This window comes from Atheta coriaria, unplaced genomic scaffold, assembly GCF_025399875.1.
Source record: "Atheta coriaria isolate IRGN ID8LTWV9N9 unplaced genomic scaffold, Caltech_Dcor_3.1 hic_scaffold_7_pilon, whole genome shotgun sequence".
NCBI lineage: Eukaryota > Metazoa > Arthropoda > Insecta > Coleoptera > Staphylinidae > Dalotia > Dalotia coriaria.
In genome coordinates this window covers 9228110-9245868 of record NW_027045449.1, presented here as the reverse complement: position 1 = coordinate 9245868, position 17759 = coordinate 9228110, and the positions used below count along the sequence as shown (strand labels likewise).

Genomic DNA, 17759 nt, shown 5'->3' with positions numbered 1-17759 from the left:
ATTTTTCGAAAATTGGTTCTGCGCGGGCAGCACCACGCTCGTGTGCTGGCATTGCATAATTAATTTCTTGCACTTTGGCAATTAAGAAAGAGTCGAATGGTTCGAAGGTGTTGGATTGCGTTTCGCCTGCATGATGCATTTAACCAACCCAAAGATGGATCGCGAATGGTGTTGGTGTAATGGGCTAGGAATTTAGTAATACGAAGGGAACGGCGTTGCTTCTCCAATGTTTTCACAATGCGAAGGTGTGAGAAGAGGATGTGTCGAAATTTCCAACAGTCCGCTTTGTCAATTTATTATATTGTATATCGATGCAGGATGATTCATGCAAAATGTCACGCGGAGGGTCTGATTATTATTTCTGCATCTATGAAGCAATGATGTTTTGGGCTAGTTGTGTTTTTTCGTTGGGCGAACGTTGACCCACGTTGCCGGGATGGGTTGACGGCTCCGTGCGTTGGGTGCCGCCGAACATGTCGCCGCATTTGTGTGCACATAGAAAGCGTCACACATCGGCATTGCGCACGCATGTGAAGACCACGACGACGACGACGACGGCGACGAGGTGGACACTCGCGCACGCTTCTTCTTCTTCACCACAAGCAACCGTCGTAGTATTATATGACCGCCGACCAAACTAAACCCGTTCGGACTCTTAATCGTTTTTGTTTCGACTTTATTTCTTTCGCTTTATTTTGATTGCAGAACGTTTGCGAAATCTAAACGAACGAAAAACGCATTTCTTTCAAGCGCGATCGGGCACAATGAATACCCGGCTGAAAAAAGCAGCAGGCGCACGGAAAAAACTGCAACAACCAAAGACAAAGGTGTATCAAAAAAAGCACGCCCGCCGGATTGTAAACTCGGCTTCATTTCAATGAACAAACCTGAATGAAGAGCCGTGCGTGGCAGTGATGCAGAGAGTCGTGCTGAGCGAAGAATGTCAGCCGTATACATACAGGTATTTAAACACAATCAGTTTTGAACTCATGAATGAAATCAATTCTCCCAACGCACTCCGCATGATTTCGAGTGTTTATTAACATAAGATGCAATCTAAGCACAAACGCGCAAACTTTGTTTCCCAAGCACAGCGCAATTAAACACGCAGCAATAATAATATTGCTGTTTGAAGGTCGAAAAGCTGGCCGAAGCAATACGCCTGAACATACGAGTTCTTGTACATATTAAACTAAGGCGCGTGCAAAATTTATTATCGATTCGAAACGTTCGAACACCATGACAACAATTTATGTGATACGACTACTGAATTAACTAGTTTTTATTCTCGATTATTTATTTTTGTTTTCCAGCGAGTGCGTAAAAATGATCCTCGAAAAATGTTCGCAATCCACGGAGTTGGGTGAAAGTTGAGGCATAAATCAATCCGGGATGTGTGCGCAGCATTAGCTAATTTGATTGCGTCTTTTGTAATTAATTATGATTTACTGAATGCGTATGTCACGGTGGTAATGTAATTGTACTTCTTCGCTCCACGTTGGCGAACACACACCACAGCGTGTGTGCGTTGCGTCAGCGTTGTCTCGCGCATTTGAATATATACGAAATTTCGAGAGCCCATTGTGATAACAAACATAAATCAGGTATTTTATGTGTGTACGCGCTTCAACATTTTCTAGGTGTCCATGCTGTTTGAATTCTCGCGTGAGATTTTCGATAAAATGCGCGCGCGTCTTCAAGTTCGTAGTTCGGGGTCAGCGGGAACATTTCTACAAATTTGGAAACCGCCGATCGAAAATCAAACTCACCAATTTATTTATTCTAACCAGTTTTCACGCTAACTGTGTCCTAGCTGAAATCTAAGCCTGAGTTATGATTCACGTTGTTAGGTATTATTATTACAATTATATGAATGAATCGAGTTGAGCGAAACATCGAAACTGGTGTACGTGTGTGTGTTGGTGCGCAGGTTTGATATGGTAGGCTTTTGATTGGAAATATAATTGACTTGTTAAATTGAAATTGGACGTCGGATTTGAATTGATATGCGCGCGCGCGTCGACCGGCGTCGACTAATCAATTTAAATAACGAGCCGAGAGAGCGACGATGTGTGTTTATTCGTGCAAGCGTTTTATTATGTTGCATTGCTGGCGAGCGCAGACAAGATAATGCGCAGATGATTCGCGCTCTTTGCGTGTGTCCAAGTGCGCTATGATTGATGGATTCGTCGGCTCTCCGCCAAAGATCAACTTCGGACGAAATTCGCTCAAAATTATCAACATTTTTGGGTTCACTCACTATTGTTCCTCTCGTTCACACCGATATCAAAGCGCGCTTATTGAAGTTCAACCTATCAATTTTGTAATTTATAAGCCATGCCCGAGCGCCTGAAGTGCAGCAACGGAAAAAACGTCGACTAAAAATTCAGCATCCATCCTCGAGATCGAAGGTAATAAGAAAGCACCGAATGCATTTGAGCAGCGCGCGCAAACGTACAATCGATCAGCGCACCTCTGCTACCAGCTACGTTTCGTGCACACGTACACCGGTTGTTGGACGTCTTTCATCTCGTGCGAGAGAAGACAACACACAAAATAAACGAGTTGAATTGATCGAGATTTCGGACCAGGCCATAAATATTGAAGCCATCGGCTGTTGTACGCATCGGAACGACCAACGGTAGCATTCCTGAATGAAATGAACCCAGACGCAGCGATGCGCTCCTCGAAGCTGCTCTGCGACGGGGTCCCGCCCGTCAGGATGCGTTTTCATAGTAATGAATGAGTACGGAGATGCCCAATCGGTAATTACAACCTTCTAACGAACACACTGCTTACCTCACGGTGCACGCGTGTACCATACATCAGGTTGGGGCAAATAAACGTGAATAATAGATTTCGATTTGGAGCCGCAAGCGCCCTGCGAGCTAATACTGTAATTTTATCATTTTCAAGAAAGCGATTTGCGCGTTCGCGCACCTTACACGCTCGTGTGAGCAGACTGTTCCAGGCGGTGGAAAGTAAAAGTCCATTTATCAGACGGGCGCGAATTCCAATTGTCTACTTGCCGAGTTTTACACTTTTTACTTTCCATTCCAACATTCAAGAAAACATTTATGAAAAACATTCCTCATTTTTTCCTTGCAACAGCCTAATTTGAATTTATTTGAATAGCGCCCCCTGGCGGGAGCCAATACGTTGACTTGCGCAATGCGCGCTGAAGCAGCGCGTCGCGCGCGGTCCGCGATTTTAAGCGTAACCTCGCCATTGTGCACGCATATTTCGCGTTTGTTACCGTTAGCCGTCCATCTTTGTATTGTGTCCTGCTAATAATTAATAGTGTGTGTGAAATGGTCCAGAAATGTTCCTGTTCTGTTCCGGTACTGCTCCTGTTGGTGAACATCAGCATCTGTGAGGTAAGTGTTGCAATTGAATTCCTATTTTTTTTATCATCAAACATATTCTAATTCCAATCAGACTTAATATTGTCGTGTCCAGTGATTAACTCCTTTGTTTTAATCTTTGTTGTAGCACTTGCCTCGATTGTGCGGGATGCGACGACAAGGTAAGTGTTAACATGCGTGAGTGTTTGTGTATAAATCGCTTTTTTATCGCCATCCTTCTGGATCTTTCCGCGGGTCGTTGCAGTATTCGTAGCGCAATTGAAATACGCGAAGATAACGATATTTTGATATATTGTTGATATAAAAACATCGTCGACGTTTTGTGATTTTACTCTGTTTACTGCAAAACGTAAACAAACCTGCAATACTAAGTATATTATACCTACAATAATTATAGCCATTTGAAATATTAAGTTTAAATGGCATAATTATAGATTGAAAGTCTCGTGTAAAGTACTTCCGGCCGGAGGAGCACCTGTGCACCATCAAATGCACATATAGCACTTATGAAATGAACCCAGACGCAGCGATGCGCTCCTCGAAGCTGCTCTGCGACGGGGTCCCGCCCGTCAGGATGCGTTTTCATAGTAATGAATGAGTACGGAGATGCCCAATCGGTAATTACAACCTTCTAACGAACACACTGCTTACCTCACGGTGCACGCGTGTACCATACATCAGGTTGGGGCAAATAAACGTGAATAATAGATTTCGATTTGGAGCCGCAAGCGCCCTGCGAGCTAATACTGTAATTTTATCATTTTCACGAAAGCGATTTGCGCGTTCGCGCACCTTACACGCTCGTGTGAGCAGACTGTTCCAGGCGGTGGAAAGTAAAAGTCCATTTATCAGGCGGGCGCGAATTCCAATTGTCTACTTGCGGAGTTTTACACTTTTTACTTTCCATTCCAACATTCAAGAAAACATTTAAGAAAAACATTTCTCATTTTTTCCGCGCAACAGCCTAATTTGAATTTATTTGAATAGCGCCCCCTGGCGGGAGCCACTACGTTGACTTGCGCAATGCGCGCTGAAGCAGCGCGTCGCGCGCGGGTCGCGATTTTAAGCGTAACCTCGCCATTGTGCACAAATATTTCGCGTTTGTTACCGTTAGACGTCCATCTTTGTATTGTGTCCTGCTAAAAATTAATAGTGTGTGTGTGAAATGGTCCAGAAATGTTCCTGTACTGTTCCTGTACTGCTCCTGTTGGTGAACATCAGCATCTGTGAGGTAAGTGTTGCAATTGAATTCCTATTTTTTAATCATTAAACATATTCTAATTCCAATCAGACTTAATATTGTCGTGTCCAGTGATTAACTCCTTTGTTTTAATCTTTGTTATAGCACTTGCCTCGATTGTGCGGGATGCGACGACAAGGTAAGTGTTTACGTGCGTGTAAGTGTTTGTGTATAAACCACTTTTTTATCGCCATCTTTCTGGATCTTTCCGCGGGTCGTTGCCGTTTGAAGATAACGATATTTCGATATATTGCTGATATAAAAACATCGTCGACGTTTTGTGATTTTACTCTGTTTACTGCAAAACGTAAACAAACCTGCAATACTAAGTATATTATACCTACAATAATTATAGCCATTTGAAATATTAAGTTTAAATGGCATAATTATAGATTGAAAGTCTCGTGTAAAGTACTTCCGGCCGGAGGAGCACCTGTGCACCATCAAATGCACATATAGCACTTAAGCACTTTTGGCTAGTGCTAAACTTGGTATCCGTCCCTCAACCGTGCGTTTTTAATGGTGCCGCGTCTACCTGTGCATCTTTAGAGGCAGCTAGGTGCTAATTACAGACTTACAGATCGTAAATACCAGAAAGTACGAGGATGTAGGCAATATAACTCAACGATTTCCTCCCTCAACATGCCCCATTTCATGAGCGAACGATTTTTCAGTAGTCGGTGGCACACAACATTTTAGCACCCTTCTAATCGCCGGGCCCAGACACTAACCTGTCAATTAAGAGGTGCCGAGGCGGGCTAATTACATTGACATTCCGAAGGTTGGCAGGGGCAAAAAAGCGGACGCGCGTCAAGCGGTACAGGTAGTGGTGTTGTTGTTGTTGTTGCTGGTGCTGCTGCTGATGCTGGTGCTGTGACCAGATTATCGTCCTAGGTGCCCACCGCGACTCTTCTAGCGCTCGGCAATGAATCGTCATTACCGGCCGTGCATACACGGTGGCGGCTGGACACTCCCGGACTCCATGATAAGATCGTTAATGCGATGGCAATCGCACACCTAAAGCTACCCCCCGTTAATGGCCGCCATTACTCTACGCCTTAATCAAGCCGGTTGACACCGTACGACTGTGTCGCGCGTTGCGTGATTCTAACATGCACGCCGAAGAGTGCTGCTGGCGGAGAGGATGGAGGTGAATTTACGCGAGTACACGGCGGGCACACGTTGAAAGCGCCGGCAGATTCGCATTCGTTCTACGTTACTGCTTACTTAGCGTGGCGCAGGAGCCGCAGGATGCGCTCGCGGTAGCCGATCGTGTCTGGGCATAGCGTCTTAATGAGGCCTCCGGACGCGTGCACATATATCAGCGCCTCGGACGCGATATCGGTTTAGATAACCGGCTACGGTTAATTAGTAAAAAGTGCGCGAGAAGAGACCGAGGCGGCCTTAATTAGTCCCCACGTCACCGGCAGCGCCGTCGGTTTCGCACACGAAATTGTCAACTGCACGTAATAAGTCGGGGCACGCTCGTGTCCTTCGCTCTCGTCCGTCCGCGCCGTGTAATAATAGCCTAAAACTATCCGAGCTAAATTATTAGTTGCCCGATTGAATGTATCGAAAGTTGATTAATAGGTAATTACCTCGAAGGTATGCCGACTGGGCGAGTACCCAGCGCACAATCTTTCCGAACTAAGCGCGTAATTACGTGTGGGCCACTTAATTTTTCTCTGCGGAGGCCACACCAAAACCATCTTGATAAATCGCTACCCGAACGCATACGAGTTTTTAAATTTAAACGCAATCAACGAACCGCCGGCCCGATAGCGCGCCGAAACGGAAGCAAACGCGCACGCCGCTTGAATGCACTCCAATTCTTCTTCGGTTTCCACAAACTATCGGTATAATTGGTATAAAAAGATATGCAATGAGACTAGTAGTGGCCGCAGTCGCAGCCGCAAGTGGGCGGGTTGCACGGTAGCCGCGAAGCTGTTGCTCGATGTCCGCGCAACTACCCGCGCTCGCATGGCAACAAGACGAAGACAACACAAGAGAGGCACGGCCGCCGCTCTGCGTACGCGATGAGCATCATAATCGGTAAACGAAAACCCGCCGTGCGCATTTAAAAACACAACGTGCGCGACGATACGACCGGCCCGGCGGAAACCTTTAATGGCACACACGTGATCTGGAAAATCGTAATCTGGTTGATGCGGCTGAAATATTTGCGCATTCACAATAAGCGTATAACCCGGAAAAATGCGTGCGGCGACGAGTTGCCGGCTTGTCGCGCCTGCCAAAGGGCATCCGCTGGCCTGCGACACGCCAATTGCAACAATACGAGCAAAAATTAAACGACGCCATTAAAATAAGTGGCGTATAGTTGTATCTCGACATGCTTATTCATAACTATTAACTTGCAGCTACGCACGCATCTGCACCGGCACGCGTCTTCACGGTAATCACTGCTTTTTGTGGTTTGTCTCCTAGCGCATCGCGTGCAAACATTCCGGCCCAATCGTAAACCCGTTTAATTTGATTACTTACCAATGGGAAATATCACCAAGTGACGAATATGTTTATTGTCACTTTGGGATAGCGCATTTCCAACTCGGCGCAGTTATAGCTGTAATAAGGAAACATATCTGAAACGGGTTACAGATTTATTTTATGGCGACCCGTTTCCATCGTAAAAAATCCACTGCTCTGCACTCCCGATGCATATTTTAGAAATGTCCTCTTTCCTATATATAAACAAATTATCTATCTATAAGCTCGCGTGCGCGCGCTCTCGCATTTCCGTTAGAGCCGATCTTTATTTTTATTCTGTCGTCCAATAACACGGCGATAATTGGATGCTGTGTATGAATTAAATAATTAGCAATCTAATCCTGCGGCCGCAGTCGACCGGAGGGCGACTCCCGTTGGACGGCGGCGGCAAAAAATTCCAACATGAGCCGTAATTAAAAGCGCTCCCGGAGAGTTTAGTTAACGTTAATCAATTAGATCGCTCTTCTTCCTCCTCCGCCTTCTTCGGGTGTCGGCGCGCATACTTTGCTCCTCAATATATTTATTGCTCGATAACTCGTCTCGGACCGTTTTGCGGCCGCTGCTTATAATGGGCCCTCTTCTATGTCCCTCTGCTGAATGCGCTTACCTACTAATAAGCGCTGGAATGCAGTCTGCAGGTTATATAGGAAATCGATTATACCGAGCGAGGATAATAATAAGTTGGACACATTAAAATAATGGCCCAACGTATCGGCATAATAAATTGTTGCCATCGGAGGCCGGGCTGCTTGTCTTGCTGCACGTTTCAACAATTGTGTGGTTTTGTCGGATTGCATCAAAACAGTAGCCGAGAAGAAGAATAAAGGAGCAATCAGAAGAAGCTGAGCTCCAGACGTACTGCATGCTACCGTAAGACAAGTCTTAATTGTAATTACATGTTACACGAATTCCGGATCGCCCACTCACGTCTTATTTATTGGCCGGCTTGTCAGACAATTAGATCTTTGCCGTCCCGCCGGCCGGGCGTCCGTGAAGATGGAGAATTTAGTTGCCAATGCCACCGCACTGCGCGCTCGATCAACATTATATTGAATCCGAACCTGCGCTACGCACAAGCGCCTTAATTAGCCGATGATATTCCGTGATAACGATTACTGTGCATCGGCCGTATTTCAACGATTCCAATGCGCGTCGAATAAAAGGTTGCATTAGAATGGCGTCTTAGTGCTTTTCGCCATAGGCGTAAAACGTGGCGGTTAATTGACACCGAAGATGACGCATTTCAGCACCTGCGATTGCGCCATCCACTTTATTTGGGCCGCTGCCAACGGATTAACAATTTATGCGTATGTTTATTAGAAGTCATCCAGTTCCCTAGCCAATAACTACGACATATTTGTATTGATTCAATATTCGAAATGGACGACAACGACTCGGGGGCAATAAAATGCCTGAATTTATGTCTTTCACAGCTCGAGCTCAAATAATTAGCTTATCTTACGACTTAATCCGACGCGCTGAAAACGCACTCGAGATGGCGCTTCATTCTAGACTTGCTGCGTATTTAAATAACTTTTATGGAAAACTCGTCGGAATGTTGCGTAAGCAAACATGTGTAGGCAGACGAAAGGGGCTAGCCTGATCGGAAACCTACTCGCATTTGTGCAAAGTAGTGTTTGTTCATCAATTCACGCTAAACTAAACGTGATTGATAAATTATCAAATCTATATACGCGAAGCGCGCTTTGTTTGAGTACGCATTGTGTGTGTTTGTAAACGAGATGCTAAAACTATCTAAAAGTCGACGGCTAGATTCGTCCTAGTTTGTTGTTTTTTGTTTTAGCATGTCGTTACAAGTTTAGAGAAGTATAAAGCTTGCACTGCAGCAATTTTTATCCGTCATTCAGCCGCAGTCCCTTTGAAGGTTATTCATCAAATGCCGCGTGCGCTGCACAAGACTGGCGCGAAATTATGTAATTGCACGTTCACAAGTCATAATGATCCTAAACGGGCACGAATCTAAGCTAAGTACGCACGATCCATTAATATTACTTAGAATCGATAAAATTTGGATACAATGGCTGTAAAAATTAATGATATTACCGAGAACGAGCATAAATAACACAAGCGATACACCCGAGGATGATTTTATACGTCGCGCGCTGCTTTTGCTTTCCACGTGGCTCCGATAATGGACTCACAATGAAAATGCACGCCTAGAAGTCACCGCGAGATGGATGTGTGCGCGGATGGCGGCAAGCACACAGTTCAGTCATAAAAACGGAATCATCGTAAACGTCTCTATCGGGAGAAGTGCGTCCACACGTGGAATACTAATACATGGCGGCGATTTTCTAGGAAGGAGCGGGCGGCTGCGCGTCGTTTAGCACTGAGAAGCGACCAAGGCGGCAGAACTTATTTTATTTCCATGTTTCGATTCGACGCCTGCTCACCGAAATGCATTACGGTAGCACTAAACCCACTCGTAACTCGTCGCGCGAGAGGTATGATAAAATTATCTCCGACAGCGTCCGAGGATTCAATTTTAATTGGGCTTCGAATTTAATGGACTAATCAGTATTGCCCGAATGGATCACCTCGAAGTGTTTTCTAATTCGTGTGAACAGCCACAATTGTCACACAGTAAAAAATGTTGCACGGAATATTAACAGCGCGATCGTTAAATTTAATCTAACACAATCAAAATATGCGATGCTGATCAACGCGGCCATACGCATCGGTATCAGTATAATAACTTAATGCCACGGACAACCGAAACAATGTAAACGTCGCATGTCCACAAATATTCAAAATGTGGCCGGGTCCACCGGAGCTGGCGGGCTGCGAACGATCGGAATGCATCCTAATGACAGCAATCAGTCTTGATTGTGGATCGATTACCAGCCACCAAGCCAGCGCGCCAAATAAGCAATGTCGATGGTGTGTTCACATCGCGTCCCATTCATTCGGTGTGTGCATGTCCGGCCAGAGATATAAGGGGGACATTAACGCGGAGAATAAAACATAAAAAGCCAAGCGAATCGGCCCGAAGAGATGAGGGTATGGTGGTACGTGCAGCAGCAGAGGCGCTGGTTTGTAATTTAGGCGATATTATTAAACAGTAGCCGGGGCAGAGTGTGTGGCAGCACTAGTTATCTTTTCTGTTGCGCGCATGAGGCGAATGCGAAGAGCACCTGTTGATTAGTATTCAATGAAAGAAGTCGTCGGCGACGCGCAGCGACAGCGCATGGAAGTTTGAGGTTGATTGGGGAGTGGCTATTAGTTACAGAAAATGCTGCTGCATGTGTATGTGGTGTTGTGTTTTTTTTGTGGCCAGCTCGGACTGCCACCGACATGAATCTATAATGCGTAAATTCGGTAGCCGATCGTTGGTAGGTATAATCATGCCTCGCTGATACCGATCTCGTGTTGAATTGTTAGCTGCGTTTTCAATTGATGTTTTAAAAACGAAATTACGTGACGCTCTATAACGAGCAAAAAATTATTGATGTAATAAAGAAATTGTGTGTCTTGCTTGAAATAGAGTGCAGGATCATGGTATCATTAGCATACACTCTGGGCGGGTAACGCAGTAGCGACCCGACCAGTTTCTTCGGCGCTTCCATTCAACGTGCAACTATTTACGAGTGCAACCGTCGGCATCTGTCATGCAACTATCCTGCTGTACCAATATTTTCAATTTCTTCGCGTGTTTGCATTCAAACCACCCTATTTATGCAGCGGAAAAAATTGCGTGCTCGGTCAAGATAACGGTCGCCGACAAATCGCAAGCATGTCCTGGTTTGAGAATTCCTCGTTTCTGCTACTCCTTCGCGAATAAAATGTATGCGCGTCGCGCGAAAAAAACCACCTGCAAACAGGATGAATATATTTTCGTATAATTGACGCGTCTAATACAAAGTGCGTTCGCGGACGTGTTCGCTCGAAGCGAACGCGCGAATTAATTGCATCGCGTTTGCACTTATCATCATCCTGCTTGGCGCGCTTAGACTCGCTTAATGTCGGCCGGAGCGTTTATTAATCGCGAAACTTGTGCGTGCGAACGCGGCGGCTGGCTGCAGTGGCCGGATTAATTGCGATCGTAAATAGTTTGTATTTTCATACAAATCTATCGCGCGCACAAATAAGGCAGCGGCAAATGAGCGCATATTATTCACGCCGATCGAACAAAGTTGGGAGAAACGGAGATGTAGCTCCCGACTATCTAACTATTAAGTATATTGATAGAGAGCTGCAAAGTGCTCACTTTAATTTCCAACATTTGATGAAACATTCGTATTCGTACACATGAGCAGTTTAGCGACGAGGTTAAAGTGAGATTTTACCTCTGCGTGGTAATTTAACTCTTGTCACTCTTAGCAGATTCCGAGTTGATAAGCGCGTCGAACACGACGCAGCGGCAAGCATTCGCGAATTCGATGTCGCAGCGAGTTACCGATCTCGACGGTTATTATGCCACGCCAAAGCGGAGAGCGTAAGTCAGTAAGTAAGAAGCTGCAAATGTTAGCAAATTCCCTGATCACAGATATCATCTAAGTGAGTGTAAACTAGTGACCGGCCGTAAACATAACGCACGAGGGCAGGCGACACGCTCGCCGCCGAGATCGTATTTACGTACTGATGGCCTCATTTTAACAACTCACGCTCAAGGACCTTGCATAGTCCCCGGGGAGCGAGGGTCCTTCGCTTTTCTTTCGTTTTCCAAGGTTTTCGACGGCCGACCAGTCTCGGAGGAAATGACTAACAAACTAATAACATCTTCAAACACTATCGAGTTGTTTTTGTTGACGTTTTCTTGATCTGTCACTATCAGTACCCTCGGAATGCAAAATTAGAATTAGCTAATTCAAATGGTGAATACTAATTGCTTTCAATCAATACCGGCAGTCGAATAACATTCAGTTTTCCGTTAGTCTTCCTGACTTAATTGAATTTTTCCCTAACACAGAATGCGAGGCAAAAAATGTTTTCCTTTGGCAGCGGGGCAAAAACGTGGCCAAGAAGGGTGTCTTACAGGATAATTTTTCTTGTCCACTTTTTTTACCCAACGTCCCCAAATTGCGGTTGCTTCTTATTCCGACAAATACGGCACGCTATTTGTCCACTTTGTGTCGCATCAATTGATTTACATCGTCCTGCAATTTTTTCCCTATCGCCTTTTGTCCGCTCCTCGTTTTTTTTCACAGTTTGACCGTTGCAGCTCGCTTAACTCCTTTTATACGGCTCCAGATGAATTACATGGGGCGGGCATTCATTGACAAATTGATTACTAGGGTTTTTTTTCGTTGGCGAAATTTGTTGATAATAATGCGCGTTAAATTGCTATTTTATTATATAATTTCGTTTCTATTTGTCCGTTATTGAGATAAACCAGTCAGGTGCATTCCGTCTTCGACGACACTTGCACTTTCATACAAACATAAATTTGAAATACCCACCGAAACGAACACACAAGTCTACAAAACAGCTGATAGGGAATCTTCACGGCGCGAATGCGGCGCGCGGCGCTTGCATTTCCTGTGCGGACATTTCCTATCGCCCCGACGTATCTTTCTGCTTTTCGTATGCACACACACTCACAACACACCATTCGTTGGAGGACGTTGGCTTACACGCATCTTTTAATGGCCGTGGAAAAAATGACTCCGTGCTCAAGGTGCACATGTCGCAGCGCAACGGCGATAAATTACTTTCGGTAACAACCGTCTATATCTTGATATTTAGTTTCCCCGCTCGCTGGGGAATGATTATAGCATTGGTCTCCGCGTAACGTTGGCGGCAATCATTCAAATAGTCAGCATGAAACTCAATTAATGCAGGTAAAGCCAAAGGACACCCAATAAAGTACACCAATATCGTGCACCCGCGGGTGTGAGTTAGTAGATCGGCTCGTAACTCAATTTAAGAGACCATAAAATGTCCAACCCAGCATCTGGACCGTCCCGCAATTGCGAATGGAATCTCATCAAAACCGCGCAATAAAATCCAAATAATAACACATAAATATTTAAATTAAAACTTTGAGGAACTGCCGCTCGCGATTTAACCAACCACCCGGTTTTAACTGCGTTCTTAACCTTAACACTCAAAATGTTTTGAAACCTTTTGGCACATAACTGTAAACATGCGCTCGTGGCTGGCTTTTTCTAAATGAAATTAATTAAAGTTATTATCCGAATGTTATCGGGCGGGATCTCTAAATGCCCGCAACGAAATTAATTTCGAGCGCCAGAATCGCATATTCATTGCTGCCGCATGCAGGTCACTATCACAGAGCGGAGGAACCCATTTAGAAACAATCAAACATTAAATAATAAGAATAAAAATGCCAAAGCGCTCGAAAATAGGAAGCGCGGCCGTCACGCTCCCTGACACACAATGGTTTCGGATGGATATTCAACTAAAAACCACATACGCAGCACACACCACCATATCGCGGGGCAATCAAGATAATCATAAAAGCGTCCGACGCGATGTTGTTGTGCCCGGAGATGGGCACCATGCAAGTAACTACGGTAGTACGGAAAAGAATCGTACGAATCGTGTGCGCATCGCACAACCGCACAACGGTACAATTCGGTTTTTAGTTCGGCTGGTGTTAGTTAGCTTTCATTAAAAATGTGTTCAATGTGCGCTCTTCCGCTTTGTGATTCGGTTTGGCGTTTCACGTGTTGTGTCCGCTTTTCGTTTATTGTTTGCTTGTGCACACTGCAGCTAGGATCACCACAACACGCTAATTGTGATTAATGACGAGCTAAGCTGGCAATTAAATCTAAATTTTTAATGAAACAGATAATCGAAATATGCGCTTCATACTTTGTTTCAGTTGCTTCAGTCAGTCTTGAGTTGATTTGTGCGCAAAGAAATGCACTCGTCTCCCCCATGCCGCATGGCTTTGGTGGGCCCCTCCAGTTTAATCAGTTTCTTAAGTAGACAATAGGGAAATAAAAATATATAAAATAAAGCGCGCATTCCCCCGACGTACGAACATACGTTTTAAACTGCACTCGCCAATTTCTTGCGCTGCTGGATGGATGATGCAACTGTATTCACAAAGGGTTGTTTCCATTGTGCAATGTTATCGTTTTTACGCGATCATTGCGATTATAAAGCCAGGAGTCTTTCAATTAAATAATAATATTTTCCTGCGCCCATGCAAAAGATTAAGCCGATACCCAAACAACACACGCAGCGCGCGGCGGTGGCGGGCGTTTGTTTCGACGGTTTTCCCTTCGCAAACGTTTTAAAGTCACGTGCACGATATTAAGTACGTCGGCGGTGTGTACGTGCCGCCGTACGGCCGTGCGGGACGACGCCGTCGCTTTGTATTCCGGCGCTTCCCGTCATCCCGATTACGGGATGCGTTTGCCTGTGTGTATCAACTATGCACGCGTCATCTTCCACACAGCGTGCGTGGAACAAAACAGCGCCGCGCGGGAGTCAAAACGATAGTTACTTATCCGGGGCGTCGGGGATAAAAAAGAGCGAGCGCGGATATGGGGTGTCCTCGATATTAGCCCTTAATGGATCGGAGCCCCCTTATTATGCCTCACAATAAAAATGAGAGCTGATCAGTTTAGTTGGGGAGTTGGTATCATTCCAAATGCTGCAGATCTCGGAAAGTCGTTGGGCGAAATTAAAAAACGTAACGATTGACTTCATTTATGTAAACTAGCATTCTTGTTATATGGCCACAATATTGGTTTGATAGTAACCGTCTGTTCACATGCAAAACAAGCGTACCGAGAATTTAATATTTCAAAAATTAATCCTTCCTAGTCATAACACGAAGCCATAACCAGCTTCGTGCTATCACAATACGGGCCCCGTCTTTTCGTTAATCCAGCACGTGTGCCCAATATTCGGACCCGTACACACAATTCGTTGTTGCATAAGCTACTGGGGGTTGTCTCCCACCATACCCGCGAGCTATCGAAGCCCATGGTCATAGCCAAATATTTTTAAAGCCATAAAAACCAAGATGCCTTCCAGCGGTAAAGAATTTATCCAATAAATAATCTATAAGGCATTAGATTAACGGAATGCATAAGTGCGTTAATTACAGTGTAGCTTGATTGTTTATGCAAATTGTGAATTATGCCCGCGGTATGCTTACGTCGCTGCCGTTCGTTGAGCACTATGAATATAAGAGCATTCAAAAATTGTAAAAACTATAAAAAGCCCTCAACAAAAGCCACCCCAGGAACAATTTCGAATAAAATGACCTAATACGATGACGCGTAGGGCACGGCGCTCAAATTTAAAGGTTTTCATTACTTGAGGGAAGCCAAGAATTTCGTTTCCACGATGGGGACGACGAAAAAAGTGGAGTATGACGATCATACACACATCCAGCAACGGAGGAAGTTAACGAGAGCAGAACGTTAAAACGATTTCGTTGCTGGGGCAGGAAGCAGGAAGGCACGAAGGGAAGCTTTGCAATTCCATTTCAGTAATCGTTATGTATATCGCCAAATTGAAATATAATATGAGTCGTCTAGTTTTTTATTCTTATTAAAGTTAAACTTTTATTTTGGTAGCCGAAAATATCGGTCACAGCGATAAGATTAAGATCTGCTCTTTTCTTCCGCGCAATTTATCCCTTTGCCAATGCCTAATCTTACTTATAGTAACTTTTAAAAGGGTGGGTTTATTTTACGTTTGTTTAACTCACTCGCGTTTCGCGGACTGTTTTCCGCTCTAGCCGTGGTAAGATTGGCCCGCTACGCAATTAGCGAGTCAGTTGAGCGGAATTAAGTAACATCTCAATTTAAATATCTTAACAACCCTTTGCCGCGCTTTGCGTGCGCCCGGGGGCCGAAAACGTATTGGCCCAGCGCGTCCGCCGTCGGGTCCCTCGAGCACGCTTAACGATACAACCACTATTTATAATAAGCCATGCGCCTTCTCCATAAACCATCGCAACACTCGCGCCCGGATTAATAGTTTTTTTTTTCCTGTGGCAATTCTTGCAAGCAGGAGCTTTAATTTAAAAATATTTCTTTCAACATCTGCGATAGGGTTAATTTACGACCATCAAGACTGCTTTTTTTTCTCTCCTGTTCTTAGTTTTTCACTTAAACTTCCCTTCGAGGAGTAATGAACAAGTGTGTTGAAACACTCGTTCGGTATTATCGCTTAATTAAAAATTTAAAGTAACGATTGTTCGAGGAGCGAAAGTGTTTGCAGCAGCTGTGTTAGAATCACAACACTCGCCCACGCAAAAGTTGATGAAAACATGATTTTTGAATAGGATTACGCTTGTTTAAACTTTTAACACTGATTGTGAAGCGTTGGGAAAAGTAGCGCATGCTATCAGATAAATCAAAAAGCACAGTTTCTCGGAAATTAAACGTAGCGGCAATTAATCGAATCGAAAGGAATGAATATACGCTCCAGAATCAAGTGCAACAAAAATCCCGACGAGAGCCGCGCCACGCAAACGAACATAACGGCCTGTCGGTATTAACCGTTTAAATATTTTCCTTTTTGCATATTAAACTAACGCGGCAGTGATACTCTCTGGTGTTTGCGCCTTTTATTTCCCATTTTTATTGTGATGCGGAGAAATATTTGCGATTAATATGCCCGCACGAATCGGATCGCCGCGCCGCGCCGCGTGCGATGAAATAAGTTCGAATGAGTCCGCGAGTGCCTACACACAAATAAAAAATATCGCTGGCGATTCGAGATATAATATACAAATCCAGCGAACTGGTTCATGCGACCGTTGCCACATTCGTTCGCGATAATGAAGCGGACCTCTAGCGCAAACTAATTGCGAACGAGTTTAGCGCAAAAACTGATTGCCGTTCGATTCGGATTATCCACGCAAGAATGGTGCATTTATGTTAAGAAACCAATTAACAGCCAGGCCGAGACGGCGTGTCTTTCAAACTTGCATCAAACACACACTTTATTATCATTTGCTTGATTTCAGAGTTTTATTTCGAGCTACTATTGTTTGTGTTTGCCTTTCGACGAAGGATTAGTCGACACAAATGCATAAATTCTAATGGCCGTAGCTCCCCTCGCGGCATGCTCGTCGGGTAATTCCTTCGGTGGCACGTTGCAAGTAACGGCGTGCTCCTGCAGACGCGCAGGACCCACAAAGGCAAAGTCTCGCTCCTTCGACGCGGGAGCAAAGTCGCAATTTTTCTCGCATGCTACGTGATCGGAATCTCGAAGCGGGCATCTATCGACTGTTTAGGGCTGCGAGGGAACTACACATTTATAGAAAATTGCGCCCGTAGTGGTTCAAAGTGGGAAGTAGACCCTGGAAATTCATACTTTTTTTCCTGCTTTCTGCCAGACACTAGAAAACTGCTTTGCTTGGTATCTAGCGATTTTTTGAAAACTAGCGCTGGATTTTTCCGTGCCCACTTGCCAAGCGCACGCCCTAATTGTGTAATGAGACATTATTCAATCACAATCACTGTTTTCATTAAGGAATTTTGAATTTATGAGAGTGTGGTCAAAATTGATATTCAACGTCTGCCTACAATTTGCCTCTGATTGAACAATGACAATCCGCGAATAAGCATAAATGTTTATTCACGGTATTAATATCTTTATATAACCCGGCATTAATAATAATTGCTGTTTGACAAATGTTTAATGCTGAATGTGTAACGACTATTTGTGGGCAAATTAATGAGGATTTATTT

The 17759-nt window shown here is 44.6% G+C and overlaps 1 protein-coding gene across 2 annotated transcripts in view; it reads left to right on the top strand.

The window, feature by feature from the left end:
* Window positions 1-4454: 4454 nt before the first annotated feature.
* Window positions 4455-17759, top strand: part of Asx (Additional sex combs) — a 64490-nt gene continuing 51185 nt past the window's right edge. For both annotated transcript variants that reach the window (XR_010549138.1, XM_065307541.1), the window contains exons 1-2: window positions 4455-4596; window positions 4711-4744. The gene's annotated coding sequence lies outside the window, so the exon portion shown is untranslated. The remainder of the gene's footprint in view (window positions 4597-4710; window positions 4745-17759) is intronic.